This window comes from Acomys minous (assembly GCF_964271855.1).
Source record: "Acomys minous genome assembly, chromosome: 9".
In the NCBI taxonomy this organism is placed as follows: domain Eukaryota; kingdom Metazoa; phylum Chordata; class Mammalia; order Rodentia; family Muridae; genus Acomys; species Acomys minous.
Window position 1 is genome coordinate 58340437 of NC_140490.1, and position 19562 is coordinate 58359998.

A 19562-nucleotide genomic window follows, 5' to 3' on the forward strand; every position below is an offset into this window, starting at 1 on the left:
CATGAAAGGACACAGACCTCTGACACATCATGACACATCCACAGCTAGCAAATGCAAGCCACCATTATCATCCACAGAGAGTTTCATGGGAGCATTTCACTGGTGAGATATTTGTGTTTCTCTAGGCATAATTTAAGCAAGAAGCAAACATCATTTGCACTCAGCTTTTTCCCCCCCACTTAATTTCTAGTTAAGTAATAGTGGAATGTCTACCCAGTTGCTTGACGTTCAAATGACACGTTAAAAGCCAAGTGGCCTTTTAATAGGTCCATGGTAGAAGTTGACTCATTGTTAGATGTCGGGTAAAGTTGATAAAGGGGCTGAGAGGTCATCCCTTGGTGCTTGCAAATTACCATGCACCTCTTCATCTTGGGGTGGCAATTTTTTCTCTGGCCTTGAAGGTCAAAAAACTGCCTCTGGGTGCTCCCAGTAAAAGTGTGGCTGAGAACCATGGGTGCAAGGACTTGGGTGCTTGCAGAGAGTGACACCGGATTTCTGGAGGGAATTTCCAGCCTTCTTCTCCCTGAAGGCTTAGTAATCTTATTCCTACTTCCTGTTCATAAACGAGATGCGCCATGTTCAAAGGGCCATCTTGCCTGGATCTCCCCTGACCTCACTTGATAGCTGTAGAATGAATCATAGACACAGAGCCCGGGGTCACACACTCAGTACATGACAGAACTAGGAAGAAACCCGCCCTCACCACACAGTTTCCATGGCTTGCCTTGCTGTAACCAAGGAGCTGCTGTGAGGGTTTTTTTCATTTCTTATGAACTGGGGCCATGTTGAACTCTAACTCCTTTGGCTCTAACTCCTAACACTTGTTCTTTTGGGGACATGGAGAGTGCGTGGCTCCAGGTGGCAGGGTGTGTAAATAAGAAGGGTCCCCGTGTGTCAGGTTAGAGGCCATGAGAATCCTCAGTCCACAACCGTTCTCGACGCAAGTGTCCTTCTGGCTACGCCTGGAGAGAAGACTGCCCTGGGCTACCATCTGCCTCAGCTAGGGACAGCAGTCACTTGTGTGACTCACCTCTTCTTGTCTTCCTCACTTCCTTTCCCTTCTCTGGGGACGCCGCAAGCATTGCACCCCTACACTATGTGAGTATAGAGAACGCTCTAATGCCACCAAAGGAAATGGGACATCTGAGCCAATATTGCTGGAGTTCAGGATTCTAATCTTCACGTTTCATGCTAGGATTCCCAGGGCTGTTACTCGGCGGAGCTGCTCCACCATGAGAAGGAGGCCAAGCCCCCTAAGGGTGTCTTCTTGCCTTCAGGCTGACCTTAGAGTTTGTTCTGCACAAAGTGTGTTCCCAGGGTCTGCTTCTACTGATCTGTTATTGGGTTTTGTTTGTACTCTCCCGCCTTCCTGGGCCTCCACTGCCTCTTCCCTGGCCAGTTTAAGATGTCCTCTATCCAAACCACAGGCAAGCTTAGTCTTATACATATAAGTTAATTTTAAGTCCAAAAATGTGTGCGACATGAGAAAGATGTACTCTGTGGAACACTTTTCAGAAAACAGCCTCCACATCTGAGTTTTCCTGCATGCTGTGGTTCTACACTGAGGTGAGTGACCCCATTACTCAGGAGGACACAGTTTGTAGAGTACAAAGCAGGAGGCAAGGTCTTCTGTTTCACTTGAAGGAAAGTCTGAGGGGAGAACAGGGAAGACAGCTGGTCACGGCAGAACCTTTCGGAAGTCTGTTCTCTTTCCATCGTAAGGGTCCCACAGATCAAACTTTGCTCACCAGGCTTGGTGGCAAGCAACGTCATCCCCTGAGCCTTCCTAATGGCCCTAGGAGCTGAGTTTCTTCTACCTTCTCTCTCACAGTCACTACGTGTGTGGCCTCTAGTGAAGTCACGGGCTTCCTCATTATATCATTTTCTCATCTTGGGAAAGGATGAAGTCAAAGGGCCTCTTCCAGGGATGTATTCAGTCAGCACGCACTTCCTTCATATAGAGACTAAGGGACCAGTGGGCGAAGAAGACAGAAGAATCGTCAGTCTGTAAGGCTTCTATGATCTTGGGGAGAAAAGCACAGGGACTGACATTGATCAAGAGTATTGGGATTCTTGTGTCAATGAAAATGGCTTTTTCATTTTTCTCATTTTAAAATAATCGGTATTTACCTTTTTTTGTAGAATATATTTAAGTTGTATAAGTAGAAAGCTTTTAAAACATATCTTTATAGGTGGTGTGTGTGTGCATGTGTGCATGTGTGCATGTGTGTGTGCGTGTGCATGTACGTGTGTGTGTGTGTGTGTGTGTGTGTGTGTGTGTGTGTGTGTGTGTAGAGGACATTATAACCTCTGGAGCCGGAGTTACAGGCCGTTTGTGAGCAACTTAATATGCTCGGTGGGGGTGTGATTCAGTTCTGCTGGAAGAGCAGCAAATATTTTAAACTGCTCAGCCATCTTTCTGGCCCCTGGTACTTTTATTTATTAGTCTTTAAGATATAGTCTCATGTATTCCAAGATGGCCTCCAAATTATTATTTAGCCCTGGCTGGTTTTGAACTTCTGATCCTCTTGCTTCTACCATCTAAGAGCTGAGATTGCAGGCATGCATCACCATGTCTGCATGTTTATATTGGTGCTGGCGGTTGAACTGAGGGCTTTGTGCATGTCAGGCAAGCGCTCTACCAACCTACCTGAGCTACACCCTCAGCCACAGATGGAAGTTTTGATGCATTCATTGTAACGGTTAATTTTGCACATCAATTTCATCTAGTTGAGAGATGCAGAAGTGAGTAACAAAGCACATGTGCTCTAAGAGATGCTTAGATCATGAAGACCCTGGCCTACTTACTCCATAGATGGAATAAAAGCTCGAGTGTACCATTAGGGTGTAGTAGAAGTGTGGAAGGTGGGGTGTAGTTGGAGAAAGTAAATCCGGGGGTTGGTTTGGGGAAGAAGTCTGAGTATAGTCCCTTCTACTTCCTCCCTCTAGTCCTTTCTTCTTTCCTCTTACCCCTTTGTCTTGTTCTGTAGCTATTTGTGCATGGTGGAAGGCATGCAATAAAATAGTATATTTCATAGCTTAAAATGTTTAAAGAGCAGCTGTTGTGGTGCAGGCTTTAATACCAGCTCTCTGGAGGCAGAGGGAGGCAGAGCTGTGTGAGTTCAAGAATAGAGTTCTTGGAGAGAGACCTTGTCTCAAAACAAAAGAAAAACAAGAAACATGTGAAGAAGAATAGAAAACTGAATACACACACATGAACCAAACAATACAATCTTGAATTATGTCAAATAAATAAGAAAATATATGAATTATCTGCCATAGTTGGGAGTGCCTTAATAAATATCTCTAAGAATTATAGATCAATTAGAAATAAAAATAGCATGGATATTAGCTGAACATACAACAATATGCATGCACATCCAAAATAAACATAAAATGGAATTCTTCTCCAACGTTTACAATAGGCTATGTATTAGGCCATAAGGGAAGCTCCAATAAAGTTCAAAGATGCAATCCTATTTGTAAGTGCTTTTCAATTATGTTATCATGAAATGAATATACACCGTTTTAAACTCCCCTTAGAAAACACACAGGCACATAAATAATAGTAATACATTATATAAATGCTTATTTGAGACTAGATCTCACTCTGTTGCCCTGGCTGACATGAAACTTGCTACGTAGATGGAACAGGCATCAAATTCATAGAGATCCACCTACCTCAATCTCCTAAGTTCTGGAATTAGGTGTGTGTGTGCTTATATCTCTTGTCTTTTCATTTTTACCCCTCCTTTCTCTCTGTCTCTGTCTCTGTCTCCATCTGTCTGTCTGTCTGTCTCTCTGTGTGTATGTTGGGCCGCAGAGTATATGCATTCATGTGTATGTATTCACATGGCTGAGTATAGGTGCTGTGAAGTCAGAGGGCGACCTTGGGCGTCAGTCCTTTGCACTTGAAGACCATGTCTGAGACAGTTTCTTGTTTTGCTGCTGTCTATGCCAGGCTGGCTGGCCCATAAGCTTCTGGAAATTCTCCAATTCTACCACACATCTGGCCATATGGAGCACTGGGATAGCAGATATTGCTGCGCCTGGCTTTACATGAGATATGGGGACCAAACTTAGGTCCTTACACTTGTGTGGCAAGCCCTTTACTTTGTGAGCCATCTCCTCAGCCCAAGTTTTATTTAAAAAAATTTAATTTCACTTATTTAGTGTCTGTGTATTTATGCCATACTGTGTATACATGTAGAGGTCAGGACAATTTGTAGAACGTAGTTCTACTTTTCCAGGATCGACCTCAGCCCATCATGCTTGGTGGCAAGCACTTTTAACCTGCTGAGCCATGTGGCTTGCCTGATTCCCATTTGCTGAAGGTCTTCAATACCTGGGTAATAGATGTGTATGGTCAGAGGTTATATGATCCAATAAAACATTTAAAGATCTTGACACTGAATTAATGGTTTTTATCACCTCCTTACTATAGCATCTTAGGTAAATTATTTGAGTCTCAGAGCCTCATTTCCTCTCTAATGAAGATAGAGGAATTACAGAAAGGATCAAATAAAGCATTGTATAAAAAATAGATATGACTGATGACAACCATGCTGAGGAGACTTAAGCTCAGGAGGAAGTGAGAGAGACTTCCCATGGAAGAGGAAACTGGAAGCTGAGTAAGGGTGGCAGTCTCAGGTATCTGGGTGCATGGAGAATATTCTGGCAGATGAACAAAGGCCAGAGTTTGGAACACCTCAAAGCATAGCAGTGTAAGCTGGTGTCAGAGAGCAACACAAGGAAAGGACTAAGGCCATGTAACCAGTGTGGCTCCTTCTTTATCTTAATATCAATATAATCTTTTTTTTTTAGACCTTTTCATATCAGGGAAGTAGATAAGGCTTTCCTTGTGAAAAGATCGTGTTGCTGCTTTGTAAGAGCAAGACTAGAGAGAGTGGTCAGAACAGTTCAGGTGACATGATGGAGCATGGTGATTGTGATGGACCAAAGATGGAAAGGAACCAAAGGCAGAGAGATATGGAAAGCAGAAAGTAGTTTTTGGTGACATATAGTAATGACGACAGAGAGGGAGAATAGATCCTCTCTAAGGATGGGCACCCTAATTTTTTATCCTGTACTAAGGGGTTAATCTAAAAAGAAATGCACACTAGCAACACTAAATGGACTTAACATGTTGTATTTATATGATTATATGTAATAATAAAAAGAGAAAAAAAGAGGGGGTGAGAAGATGCTGGTGGGTCCAGGAGAAGTTGTATGTGATCAAAATACGCTATGATATTTTCAAAACATTGATAAAAATATTACTTTAAAAATGACAGTGAAACTCAATGGACACTATTCCATTCGCTCGTGGGCTTTTAAATGAGTGTGCTATCTACTCCATTAGGGAAGCCCAAAGGGGACCAGCCTAGCAGGGAAGGTGATGAGCTAAATTTTGGATGTCTGGCATTTGAGGTACTTTTGAGACATCTTCCTGGAGATACCAAGGAGCTGATTGTATAAATTTTACAGTTGTTGGTTGATCAAGCTGTACATGTAGTTTCATGACACCATCTACTTACGTCTGCCAACACTGTGCCATGCCCCTACTTCATCACCGCTGTCCCCAACTAGGATGCCTCATCTTTCCTCCACACGCTTTCTGGCTCATAGTTTTTAGTGGCATAGCCACTCTACTTGTCATTTATTCTAAAATCTGAGCATCATATTTGAGACTTTTCCCTTTGTTTCATTCCCCAAGTTTAATTAATCACAAAATTCATTTGAATTTTGAATATATCTTTTGCATCTTTAAAAAAAAAATCTTTTTTTTTGCCTTCAAAATTTTGTGTATCAGGGCCGGGCGTGGTGGCGCATGCCTTTAATCCCAGCACTCGGGAGGCAGAGGCAGGTGGATCACTGTGAGTTCAAGGTCAGCCTGGTCTACAAAGCGACTCCAGGACAGCCAGGGCTACACAGAGAAACCCTGTCTCAAAAGATAGAACAAAACAAAACAAAACAACAGTTTGTGTATCAGTGTTTCGCTTGAATGTATGTGTACCACGCGTGTGCCTGGTACCCATGCAGGTCGAAAAAGGGTGTCAGATGTCTGGAACAGGAGTTACTGGTGGTTGTGAACCACTCTGTGGGTGCTGGGAAAAAACGTGGATCCTTTGTAGAGCAACACGTGTTCTTAACTGATTAACCATCCCACCCCACCCCACCTCCCAATGCTGGTTATCAAACTCAGGGACACCCGCATGCAAAGCAAGTGCTGTGAGTTATATTCAGCCCTCACCCTTTGAAAACTCCTTTGGGCATGGCAAAGATGGCTCAGCAGGTAATGTGCTCGCTGTTGAAGCTTGAGCACTTCACTTTATATTCTTGCAAAGGCTAGGTAGGTGCTGCCTGTAACCTCCAGCACCTAGGACCTGCGACATGCCGGCTGGCCAGCCCATTTGAAACTGCAAGCTTCAGGCTCATTGAGATGTATGATGTCAAAAAGAGAAGAAAAAGAAAATGGAGAAGCAACTTAGATAGGCATTCCCACATCAACCTCTACCCTCCACATAAGCCGTGTGAGTGAGCACACTGTCATTGCTTGGATTCACCCCTTCTCATAATTACAGAAGCCCATCTGTCCCAAAACATGGCCAGCCCTTAAGTGGAGCATGTGAGAGTGGGGCTTTGGGTTAAAGCATGGAAGGAGCTCTACATGGGTACCTTTAGTCTGTGTTTCCTTTTCCTACTCCTACCTGCTTTATCACCTGAGAAGAGTCCCCTCTGGACCTCTGAGCATCGCCTTCAGGTGAGTGAGTGCTGTTAGGTAGGGACAGGCGTCCTTAAGGAACAAGTGGGTCACTAAACCAACGCAAAGCAAGGTAGCCTTCACTCTGACTGCCGGCTGCCTCTGCCCTGGCTTTCTCTTCACAGGCAGAGACTACCTCATAAAAGGTCCCCTTTGTGATGTAATATTAACATAGCCACACTTCAGTAGGAAAGGCAGTTCTGAGTCATACAGCTTCTTACAAGATCCTTCCAGAAGCCAAGGGCATCACAACAAATCATAGCCAAGTTTTATGGGGGACAATCATGGCCTTGGGCTGATTTCATCTGGAAAATGTCACATAAAAAACAGTGATCCAGCTACCGAGGTGGCTCAAGGGTGAAGTGCTTGCACACAATCCTGAAGACCCTGGTTGGATCCCTGGAACTTGCAAAGGTGGAAGGAGAGAACAGAGTTGTCCTCTGACCTCCATGTATGACACTCATACATAACACACAGACACACACATAGACAGACAGACAGACAGACAGACAGACAGACAGACACACACACACACACACACACACACACACACACACACACACACACACCAGATAAGCAAACAACACTGATTTCTAAACCTGTCAAGGAGACCAAATCCCCGGTGTTTCAGATAGTATCTCAGAGTTCAGGGTTAGTAAAATGGAGAGGCTGGTGACACTCATGGTAAGGATGCCACATAGGAGGAGACAGAAGAGCTGGAGTTGGCCATTTAGGTGTGGGATTCAAGACCAAAGCTAAAGTGAGGCTGATGTAAGTTGGAGTCATCAAAGGAGCTAGCCAAAGCTGTGGCAAGGGCTAAACTATTTTAGGGAGAGAGGAGCATGAGGCTTGTGAAACTCCCATGTCTAGTGTGCACTGGAAAAAAGAAAGAGGCAGGAGATGCCCACTGACAGCAGAGGAAGCCCAAGTGTCCAGGGAGGGAAGACCTTCAGGAGGGATGGAGTGGCTAGTGGGTGAATGTTCTAAACTGTTGGTCCTGGATAAGGAGGCTGTTACTCTGGAATTCAGGATGATTTTACAGTTTAACGGGTGTGTGTGTATGCTTGGGATGGGTGAAGAACTGGCTCCCAGAGCCCACACTGCCTCAGATGACCTAACCCCTCACCTTTGCTTTCTAGGACCCCATAAAACCTTTGATCAATTTTCTTATTTTTGCTTTATAAAGAAAAACAAATCATCTTAAAGGAATCCAATTCTCTGCTGGGTGGTGGTGGCACACACCTTTAATTCCAGCGTGGGAGGCCAAGGTGGGTGGATCTCTTCTGGGTGCTGATGCTTCTCTCCACTTGCTCTTGGTATTTTATTTTTATTTTTTTGTTTGTGTGCTTAACTTTGTTCTCATCCCGACTTCAGTTTGCCCCGTGTCCCTTACACATAAGCAAAAGGTTCCTTCAGCAGAGCTAAGAGGTAGCGGATGGCAGGCATGCTCCACAATCAGCCCAGAAGTTTCCACCTCACCAAACAGCTCATGCCTGGTCTACAGAGCAAGTTCTAGGACAGGCCAAGGCTACGCAGAGAAATCCTGTCTTGAAAAAACCAAAACCAAAACCACCACAACAAAAAGGAATCCAATTATCCAACAAAACCAAAGATGGACTAACCCCAGAAACATTGGTTATCTTGATTCTAAAAGTTGTCCCTCAAAGATAAACTTTAATTATTATTACTTTTTTCATGAGTATTTGCCTTGAAGAATTCATTCTCCAAGCCGTTTGGACCTTACATGTTTGGAGCTGCCACCATGAAATACCTGGGGGATGGATTTACTTTGAAATCTATAGACAGGTGCCCTCAAAGCTGCCATCTCTTTTGGTCTATGCTTGCTGGTGAGAGAGAGAAGGCTGGTCTCCAGGAAGGCCTGACTCTAGCCAGCAGTTGCAAACAACCTAGTGTGGCCATCGACAATGGAATTGCATGGAAGATGGTTCTGAAACAGGAACAGTGAAGTTGTGAAGTCAGTCCTGTTTGCTAGGAGCCTGTGACGTTTTTTAACACTGGGAACCTGGCCTCACCTAGTTTACTCAGAGCATTCAATCTGTCCTGGAAACTCTTCTTTTCTTGGATATATTCTGATTTAAAATTTTTCCTTTTCTTTGTGCCTGTTCTTGTAGTGTTTCTGTGTGTGTGTGTGTGTGTGTGTGTGTGGCATGTCTCTCTCTCTTTCTCTCCCCCCCCCCCCCCGTGTGTGTGTGTGTGTGTGTGTGTGTGTGTGTGTGTGAATATGGGCAGTCTAGAGGTCAGGGGATAACCTTCAGTGTTAGTTCTTACTCTCTATCTTGACATAGGGTCTGTCTTCTGCCCACTGAGTACACAAGGCTAGCCCACTCAAGAGCTTCTAGGGATTCTCCTGGATCTGCCTCCATCATACTGTTGAGATTTTAGAATTACAAATGTGTGCTATCACATCTGGCTTTCGGTGGGTTCTGGGTATCTGAACTTTAGGTCCTCAAGCGTGTGGAGCAAGAAGTTTCTCCATTGAACCTGCTTTCTGGCTCTATATATTTATATATGAACAAATATTTTTGGAATTAAACAACTTGATTGCATTGTTTAGTATGTGCGTTTTTTTGGTATTCTTTTCTTGGGGTGTGCGTGTTATATTTGTGCATGCATATTTATGTGTGTGTGCACTTGGGCTGTCCAACAGAAGGCACCAGGTATTCAGTTTTATCATCCTCTGCCTTATTCCTTTGAGACAGGGCCTCTCACCGAACTTCGAGTTGCTCTGGCAGCCATAAATTCCCAGTAATTATCCTGTCTCTTCCCTCTACATAGCAGGGGTTATCGGCAAACATGGTCATGCCCAGCTATTTACATAGATGCTTGGAATTCAAATTCAGGTCCTTATGCTTGGAAGCAAGTTGTCTTACCTACTGAGCCATCTTTCTGGACCTACTTTTTTTTTTTGCATTTTATACTTCATTTTAAATTTGTCTTTGTATTATAAAATACTTAATACAGAGAAGTAGAAAGGAGAGTACAAAGAACCCATGTAAATTTAATACTTTTAAAGCTTTGCCATATTTTCTTCTCATGTAAATATATGTATTCAATTGTTTCCTGGGATCTGAGGGTTTAGCTGCAGGACCCTCTAAGATGACAATAATCTATGGCTGCTCAAGGTCTTTGTGTAATATGGTACAGCATTCACACACAGTCTAGACAGAGCCTCCTGTGTAGTTTAAATATCCTCTGGAGTACTGATGGCATCAAACACTCCAAATGCTGTGTGAATCACTGTTAGACTACATTGTTCAGAGAATAATAGAAAGAGACAGTGTGTGAATGTTCAGTGTAGGCGCCTTAAAAACTGTTTTTTGTTTTATTTTGATTCATGGCCACTTGAATCTACAGGTGTAAATCTTAGGATATGGACAGCCCCCCCAAAAAATCATATATACAGAGAGATAATTGATTTGAAAAACATTTAAAAGTTACACATCATTTTCTAGATGCCTTTCTAGAGCCAGGCCTGGTGATACATACCTGTAATCTCAACACTTGGGATTTTTAGGTAGCAGAATTGTGAGTCTGGAGCTAGCCTGGGCTATACAGTGAGACCCTGTCTTTAAAATAAAACAGAATAACAAGCCAGGGAACCTAGGCTCATGTCTGAGTGCTTTAACACACCCTCACGTGACACGATCACAGCATCATGCCTGCCTCAAATGTAATTGTCTAGGCTAACACTCCTTAGTCATCTCACAATCATGTTGTTTCTCTTGCCTAAATCCAGGTCCGACCGAGAACATCCTCTTTGTGAGGATGGCCACTCCCCATGTCCCTTCCTCCTGAGTAGACTGCCGCCCTTAAGAATCTCCCTATTCTAGATCTATCTGGTTATCTTGGCTGGCTTGCTCTTTGGTGTTTCTTGTATTTGGGAGTCATAAAGAACTAAGACTTGCCGAGATGAAAGTCATCTTGTCTGAGAAGGGCATCTATGGGCAACAGTGTCATTTTGTATCCTGCCACAAGGGAAACACACGCTGCCTGGCTCACCTGCTTAAGGTGGCAATAGCCAGGCCTCTACATGGCGAGACTGGAAAGTCATCTGTGGATTGATCCGTAGCCACCTGTGGACATATAATTTACCACCAACGTTTTGTTTTAAGTGTTATTTTCCAAACTTTTGTTTTTTAATGGACAATGATTCTATTGAACTCAAGGGGCATAGCATGGAGCTTCTATACCTGTGCTCACTGTGGACCGATCAAAGCAAACACATCTATCATGTCCAACTTGCTTTCTGTGGTAAGAACACAAAAATCCTCTCTTGATTAATCTGAACACAGACACTGATTTTCTCCTTATCTTAACATTGTGCCTGAGACTGAGGACCCCTCCCACTCCCAGTCGATGCTCTATCATTTATCTGATTTAATACTTTCAGTGTCCATTGATTATTCTTGCTGGGATCAATATTTCATGAGAAAAGAAAAACCGTTAAAAAAATTTTTTTTTTTTTTTTTTACCATTTTTCCTTTATTACCAGCTGGCATTTCCTTGTAAATACAGGGTAAGTGTTTACTTCTTCGGCCTCCTCCTCACTCCCCAACTCCTCTCTCGGTTCTTGAGATTTAACTCAGGGCCTTACGCATGCTAGGGAAGTGGTTACAACAGTTTGCTTTCTGCTGCTTAATAAACTGCTGACCAGAACCAACCTGGGGAGCACAGGGTTTGGTTCATCTTACAACTCTTAGGCCATGCTCCGTCACTGAAGGAAGTTAGAGCAGGAATGCAAAGCAGGGGCTTGGAGCAGATACCACAGAGGAATGCTGCCCATTGGCTTGCCCTCCCTGTGGCTTCTGCCCAACTAGCTTTCTTAAGACTACTAGGGAGGGTACTGCCCACGGTGGTCTTGAACCTCCTACATCAATTACGAAGAAAGAAAATGCTCCAGAGACATGCCAACCAAGACATGCCACCACAGCACTCTACCACCGAGGAATACCTCTGGGTCTACTTCCTTTCTCTTAATTGCAATTTTTAGATTCAGATGTAGAGAAAGTCAGTTTTTTTTTAAAGTGCGTTATTATGGCCTCCTGGGTAAAAATATGCTCAATCACAGTCATTACATTAAAAGTATTTCATTAATTATTTTTTTTGTATATGTTAAGAAAACTAAGCTCGATTCCCAAAAGGGGGTGGATTTTTTTTTTCATTCTCTGGGTGATAGATGTTTGTTATTGTTTTAGACGTGTTGGCTATAGGAATGATAAATAAAAGGGTAGATTATTAAATCTACGTTTAGACCAAAGAACATTAATAAGCCAAAAATATTACATTGGCATAAATCTTTGTAATTTGGTACAGATTTAACATTATATTTGGTTACAACATGCTAAGGTTTTGTACTTACATAATTCTTAAAACGGCGATGTTAAATTCTAGTCTTTTTGAAAGTTGCTATTACCAACTGTTTAGGATAATTAGGAAATGCATGTTAGCAATCAAAAAATCAAACTTATGGTCGTGTTAGATACTAGTCTAGCTAATTGCAAAAATATGTTTTCTAGATTGACAGATAAAACATAGCTAGAAACAAACAATTCAGATAAGATAGATGAGCTTCAAAAATCCCAGAGATATACAGAGTATGGCATTTAAGGATTCCATTCACTTAAGGCTTTTTTTTTTTGACAGTGAGATACATGTCTGCTCCTGGAAGGACCAACATTTTACTTCTAAGAGCACGAAAAGCTTCCTATGTGGCGAGCGAGCTGGTAAGGCAATGCTCTTGAGTCAACCACAGACAGAATACCATCCAAAACTGGCTAATCTGGATGCAGGAGAATCAACTGATGAGCTTTGTAAGGACAGAGTAGGAAATCCTTTATAATTCCTGTTCCATAGAAAAGCTGTCCAATATTCTGAGCCAGAAGGGCTGAAGATGATGCTCCAATGTTACGGGGAATTTTTTTTGGGGGGGGGACTGTCCAGGCAGCCAAATATCTCTGTCATTTCTATACTTTTGGAAGCTGCTTACCTGTACTTCCTACATATTTAGGTAATATTTCTTCTTAAGTTTCTGATGGGATTGAAGACTAGATAGTTATAGTTTCACAGTTTTTACATATAGTTTGTTACTGTAAAAAAAGAGCTTTTTAATTAGAAAAAAGGGGGAGATGTAGGCATAAGGTCATTGTGTAATTAAAATGCTAATTTCTGTACCCCCCCAATATCTGGTTACAGCTCTTCTTATGAGAATCTCTCGTTTCAGTGTTGTATAAATTCTCCTCTCCAGCTGTCTCCTGTTATGCCAATAAAGCAATTTACAGTCAATCGTTGATCATGGGTGAGAATAAGACTGGCCTCCTTGCCAGCCGGAGAGGAGGAGTAAGAGGAGGAAGTAGGAGATTCACTTGTGGGAAAGATCCAGGAGACCTCAGGAGAGAGAAAGCTGGAACAGGAAAAGCTACAAAGCACAAGTATCTCTGGGATGCATCAGTTCAGGTCTGTGGCATGAAACTGTAGTCTCAGCTGTTTGGGAGGCTAAGTCCAGGATAAGCTCCAGCTTGCGATCAGATCACTGTCTTTTCTCTCCACCCCCAAAAGATTACACATTTATCCTGATATTTCCAAAGTTACCAATAGAACACTGCATCGTTTTTCCCCTAATCTTCAAATTTAATATTGATTTTAAAAATTCAACCTCTTTAATTTTGTTCCTACATTTCTTTTTATATGGTTATTTTAGTTTATAATAGTTGTGCTGTACTTAATTATATCATCCTATGATATTCCCAGTATTTTCTTTAGCAATAGAATGGTTGAGTGAAATCTAAGCCTTCTCTGCAGGAGGGTGCCCCCAAACACGCGCTGCCAAAGCATTGACCACAAAATCTGGCGAAGATCTCTTTCTTCTGTGCGGGAAGTTTCCAAAATTACTAGTTTGTTTTAGCTTGTTTTCAGTTCCAGGGCTTGCTTTATTCTTCTACTTTAGGATTAGGCTATGGTTTGGATATGTAAAAATAATTGCACAATTCAAGAGTCAAAACTATATAATTATAGAAGCTTGTATTTAGTCCCTTTCAATTTTGTCCCTCTTCTATAAGTAATTATTTTCACTTCTTTTTTTATTACGTATATACTCTTATTTATGTGTGTGCGTGTGTTTATGTGTGTGTGTGTGTGCGTTTATGTGTGTGTGTGTGTGCGTGTGTGTATGTTGTGTGAGTGTATGCCACACCTGTGTGGATACTTGTGGAGCCCAGACAAAGGCTTCAGATCACCTGGAGCTGGGGTTACAGGCTACGTTTTGCAGGTGTTGGGAACTGAACTTGGGTCTTCTGGAAGAAGAGTAAATGCTCTTACCTTGTGAGCCATTTCTCTAGCTCCTGTTATTAGCTTATTTATTCTCCTTTTCTTTTCATGTGCCTGTAGTGTGTGTATGTACATGTTCACATATTTATGGATGCATGTGTGTACCTGTGTACATGAAGGCCTGAGGCCATGCTGAGAGTCTTTTTCAATCATTTTCTACTTTATTCCCTGAGGCAGGGTGTCTGAACTGAGTGAGTCAAGCGCTCAATAGCATCAGACCCCATGAACCCTTTTTCTCTGCCTTTGGAGTTCTGGCTATTCTGAAACTCAATATGGGTAGACTAGGCTGGCTTTGAACTCACAGAGATCCTCCTGCCTCTGCCTTCTGAGCAATGAGATTAAAGGCACGTGCTACTATGCCCACCTCTTTAAATAAAAAAGCATTGCATTATTTATTTATATATTCTTTTGTTTATATGCATGTGCCATGGCAAGTGTGTGGATGTCAGAAGACAGCTAGCAGGAGCTGGTTCTTTCCATGTACTATATGGGTCCTGTGAATTGAATTCAAGTTGTCATTATTGGTGACAAGTGTCTTTACCTTCTGAGCCTTTTCCCAGTTCTTTTTTTTTTTTTTTTTTTTTTTTTGTTATTTCATATAGGTTCTTACTCATGCCCAGGTTGTCCTGGTACCTACACATATCCCTGGATGTCCTTGAGCCCCTGATAATTTTTTTGCCTCAAGTTCCTGGGAGCTAAGATTGTAGGTGTAAGCCACCATTCCCTGTGATTTCTTTAGTCTTATCACATATCTGTGTATCTCTAAATAATATATTATTTTACTATGCAGATGAAGTTGTTCAATGACATATTTTTCAATGCATATCTCTGTTAAATGACAAAAGACTATGAATAAAATTTTTATAGCCACACACTTTTAAAATATTTATTTATGTTTTGAGAATTTCATATATAAGAACTGTATTACAACATTTCTGCCACACCCTTTAATTTCTTCCATGATCTCTCTACTCTTTCTTAAATTCATGACATTTTTTTGATAATTACACATTATCTACATATATGTTATATGTGGTATGTATATATTATGGATATATGTAAATATACATATATATGTCTGTATTATGACCTACCAAGTCTGTTTAGTGTTTTTTCTATGTACATGTATTTAAGGCAATTTGGGATTGAGTAGCCTATTAGGAAGCTCACCCTCAGAGAAAATTTATTATCTCTCTCTCAGAAATCATGGATTGCCTACCGTTTCTTCATCTAAGGATGATACCTTATGGAATGTCCCCATCCACATTGTCATGCTTATGGTATTGCATCATGAAGTTCTTGCTGCAGGCAACCATATTGCTGCATTTACATGCGTGCAGTGCCCTGTCATGTCTAGAAGAGACTGTGTCCTAGTGATAGCCTGGTTCAATGGCTTTTACCATCTTTCTGCCCTCTCTTCCGTGATGCTGGGGAGCAAATGAAGGTCTTATATGCTAAGCAATTATTGTATATATTCTGTTCTGCATTTCCCACTGAGCATTAGTCTTGTAATTAGTCAAAAAGAGACAAAGATAAAGGTCATTTATTTTCCTATTTGTAGTGCTTTCTTGATTATAACATGACTTAGTCATTCATTCTATTCTCAATAGATATTGGGCTGTTCCTTGTTTTTAAAGAATCCTAAAAATTAGAGTTATTTATTTATTTAATGTGAGTGTATTTGTGCATGCGCACATGTGATACAGAGCATGTCTGGTCAAAGCACATGTAGGAGTCAGTTTGGTTCTTTCACTTTGTGGATCTTTGGGTTTGAACTCTGGGTGTCAGGTTTAGCAGCAGGTGCCCTTAACTGCTGAGCCATCTCACTAGCCCACCTTTTTGTATTTTTATTTTTAAAATTAAGAACAGTGCTTCAATAAATATCCTTTTGCGTAGTGTTGGCTTTAGATGAAGAGTTTCTTTAAAACATATACCTAAGTTTGTGGTTGCTGGTCTGTACAAGATGTGCAAGTTTAATTTTGCTTGGTGTATTCATTAAAGATGCAGCTATGAAGGACAGTATATGTTCATTAAAGCAGGAAGGGATTTTGAGAAATAAGCTATTGGTCCTTTACAGAATTCATGGTAAGGTTGAAAAAATAGACTCCAAGCTGGGCATGGTGATGCACGCCTTTAATCCTAGCACTCGGGAGGCAGAGACAGGCAGTTTGCTGTGCATTGGAGGCCAGCCTGTTCTACCAAGTGAGTTCAGGACAGCCAAGGCTACACAGAGAAACCCTGTCTGAAAAAAAAAAAAAGAAAAGAAAAGAAAAGAAAAAGAAAAAATAGACTCCAGATAGAACTCTTAGGAGTAATTCCTAAAACCACACCAAAGGACAGGGCCACCAGGAAAGCCACTACTTTCTCTTTCAAGAGGAAGCTGTGCTTTGAACCAGAATGCTGCCAATTCAATTCTGGCTCCAAAGCCACAGGGCTGTAGGTACAATTAGGGAGCCGCTAGCTAAATCAGGAAGCCATGGTTAGACCTGCTGGCTCCCGAACCAAGCCTGTGCTCTGAAACCACCTTCTCAAATTGGGAAGCCACCATTACAATCGTTGCCCACGAAATGAATACCCTCACCCCTGCCTGGCTTTACACTTAACCAAGTTCACATCTCACTGGGAATGCTGGATGAGCGAAACCTTAATTACAACGGCGTGCTACTGGTGTCTTGGAAATTCTTTTTGAGTTTTCTTCCTTTGAATTCTAGGGAGGCCTACTAGAAGGAGGTTGGAACGAATGTTGAGCAAACTAGTTTCCAATATTTGCCACATGAAGCAATGCCAATTTCTTTCTCTGGTGCTTGGGCCAATCTGCACTCTTGGCAGCAGTGTCTGTGGTTCAGTGTCCTTGCCAGTGCATGGGTTTTGCTTTTGAAGAGCTGTTTTAGTATGATATTAGCTTGTGTTCCATGATTAATAATGCATTGACATGTGTCTTATATGCTTTAACTATTGGTCCTTCCTCTTTGCAAGAGACTCCTTGTACTTTCCCTGTTCTTTCTCTCTCTGGCTTTTTCTTTGGGATTTTCCAGCCTTCTGGTTAAGAGGCCTTTGTTTGATGTGTTACACATATCTTCCCTGGCTCAGGCTTACTTTCTTCTAACTGTGCAAAAGCCTGAACAGTACTCAACTTTAATAATTTTTTTTTGTAGTTTGAATTTTTCTTGCTTGGTTTTAAAAATAAATCTTGAACTACCTACACACACACCATTAGGATGTTTTTAAAGTCCTGATTTTATTATTAGTTTCTGGTCCATCAGAGTTAGCCTTGAACCCTGGACTTGGTGATCTTTCTCCCTCTGTCTCCTCAATAGCTGGGGCTACATCAGCTAGAATTGTTTTTTATGTATGTCTGGGACAGAAATTCTCCTCTACCTCTTCCTCTTCCTCTTCTTCCTCCTCTTCCTCCTCCTCTTCCTTCTTCTCCTCCTTTTTCTTCTTTTGCATGAATAGCCCCCTGCTTTATAGTGCTAGGGCCCTTTGAGTGTGTCTTATTTTCCAAAATCCCCTTTTTTGTTCCATGGGTCTGCTTTTCATCCATTGTGTTTTTAAACACCCAATCCTAATTGCTTCTAATTCATCTGCCAGGATACTTTTATTTGCCTAAGCCCTTTTGCATCGACTTTATATACATTCTAGAATTACTTTGTTAAGCCTTGAAAAATGCCTTATTAAGATTTTTTATTAGAATTATATTGAATTTGGAGAACAATTTGTGTGGAATTTGATATCTTTAACATGGTCTACCTTCTATGTACAGTGGATGATGGCCATTCTGTGTATGTAGGTCCATTTTTGTGCCACTAGATGTTGGCTTTATGCATATTAGGCAAGCAGGCACTATACCCCTGAGATGTCCTCAGCTTTATTTAGATTTTATTTAATATTTTTCAAAAAAGTTGCATGTTGTTTAATTTTCTCCCTAAAGGCCTTGCACATCTTCTGTTCAATTCATTCTGTTGCTACTGTAAATGACTTGCTTCTTTGAGATGGTTACATGTTGCCGCTGCTGACCTCAAGTTCCGGGACTCCAGCAATCCTCTTGCCTTGACCTCCTCACTGCTGGGATTCCAGGTGTGCACAAACTCAGGGGGCTTTTGCACGCAGAGGTAAAGAGCTGTCTTTGTATTCCATAACTAAATTCATTTTGATTTTGCCCTTGTGAGTTGGGAGGCGCTCCTTGCGTGTTGCATACACTCTTTTTCTCTCACCAGTCTGCAACTTTTGCTTCATGAATGCTGGTTTGGATTTTATTAACTGCTCTACCAAATCAGTTCAGATAACAATATGATTTTTCTCCCACTAATGAGATAGAATACATTACTATGTATTCTGCTATTGACCTAAGCTTTCATTCTTGGAAGAGACTCAGCTCGGTCATGGTGTTGTTCGACTTTGCTAAGTTGCCAGATGCAGTTTGCCAAGACTTTGTTCTGGATTTTTGCATCTATGTTCACGAATGAGATTGACCTTCAGTTTTCCTTTCAAAAACTGTGCTTGCTTAAATTCTTTATACAAGCTTAGAAATTCCATATAAAATGAGTCTGGGCAGTGTTCTCTTTTAAATTTTGTACTTTTTTGTGAGGACACTTCAGATCTACTTGTTTAGCATGTTGCAAGCACACAAAGCAGTGTCGCTGCCTTGCTACATACTAGACCAGAGTGTGAGCATCCTGCATAATGTAAACCCTATACCCTTTGCCAGCATCCCAGCCCAGCCCCTGGCAAGCAGAAGTCTACTTTTTGTTTCTGTGAGTTTACCTAGTTTAGTTTTCTCACATGAGGAAGCAAATGCAGCCATTGTCTGTTTGTGGCTGTCTTATTCTACTTAGCATGATGCCTTCTAATTTCACCAATGTTGTCACAAATGGGAAGACTTCCTTCTCTTTAAAAGAAAGACAACATTCTATTGTATATATGCACCACATTTTCTTTATTCATTTCTTTCTGCTGATGGACACTTGGGCTGATTCTGTTCCTTGGCTACTGTGATATGCATAGCAGTACAATGCAGATAGGAATGCAAATATTTCTTCGAGATCATGCTTTCATTTCCTTTGGAAATATATTCAGAAGTCAGATTGCTGGATCATATGGTAATTCTATTTTTAATATTTTTGGGGCTCTTTCCAAACTTTTCCATAATGACTGCATCAATTTACATTCTTGCTAACAGTGTGCAAAGGTTCCCTTTCCCCACATTCCTGCCCAGCAATGCTTGTTATCTTTTGTTGTTGTTTGTTTTTTCTTTCTTTCTTTTCTGTTTTTTTTTTTTTTGACAATAGCTAACAAGTCTGAGGTGATGTCATTATGGCTTTGACCTTAATTTTTCTGATAATTAATTTTTCAGATTCCTGTCTTTGGATCATCCTGTCTTCAAAGCTGAGAGGCCAGTCTCTGAGCTATATCACTTAGTTGCTGTGAGCTCTTGTGGGATGAATTACAGATCTGA

General features: G+C 41.4%; 1 protein-coding gene and 1 long non-coding RNA gene across 3 annotated transcripts in view; one reads left to right on the top strand and one right to left on the bottom strand.

Moving 5' to 3' along the window:
• The window catches only part of CDYL (chromodomain Y like), a 219564-nt gene extending 212691 nt beyond the window's left edge, over nt 1-6873 (bottom strand). Inside the window, exon 1 of one of the 2 annotated variants that reach the window (XM_084795437.1) lies at nt 6711-6873. The gene's annotated coding sequence lies outside the window, so the exon portion shown is untranslated. The remainder of the gene's footprint in view (nt 1-6710) is intronic. The other variant, XM_084795438.1, reaches the window with a different exon arrangement.
• A 6245-nt stretch (nt 6874-13118) lies between these two features.
• Nucleotides 13119-19562, top strand: part of LOC311604475 — a 104874-nt gene continuing 98430 nt past the window's right edge. Inside the window, exon 1 of the long non-coding RNA XR_014781508.1 lies at nt 13119-13237. This is a non-coding gene — a long non-coding RNA (uncharacterized lncRNA). The remainder of the gene's footprint in view (nt 13238-19562) is intronic.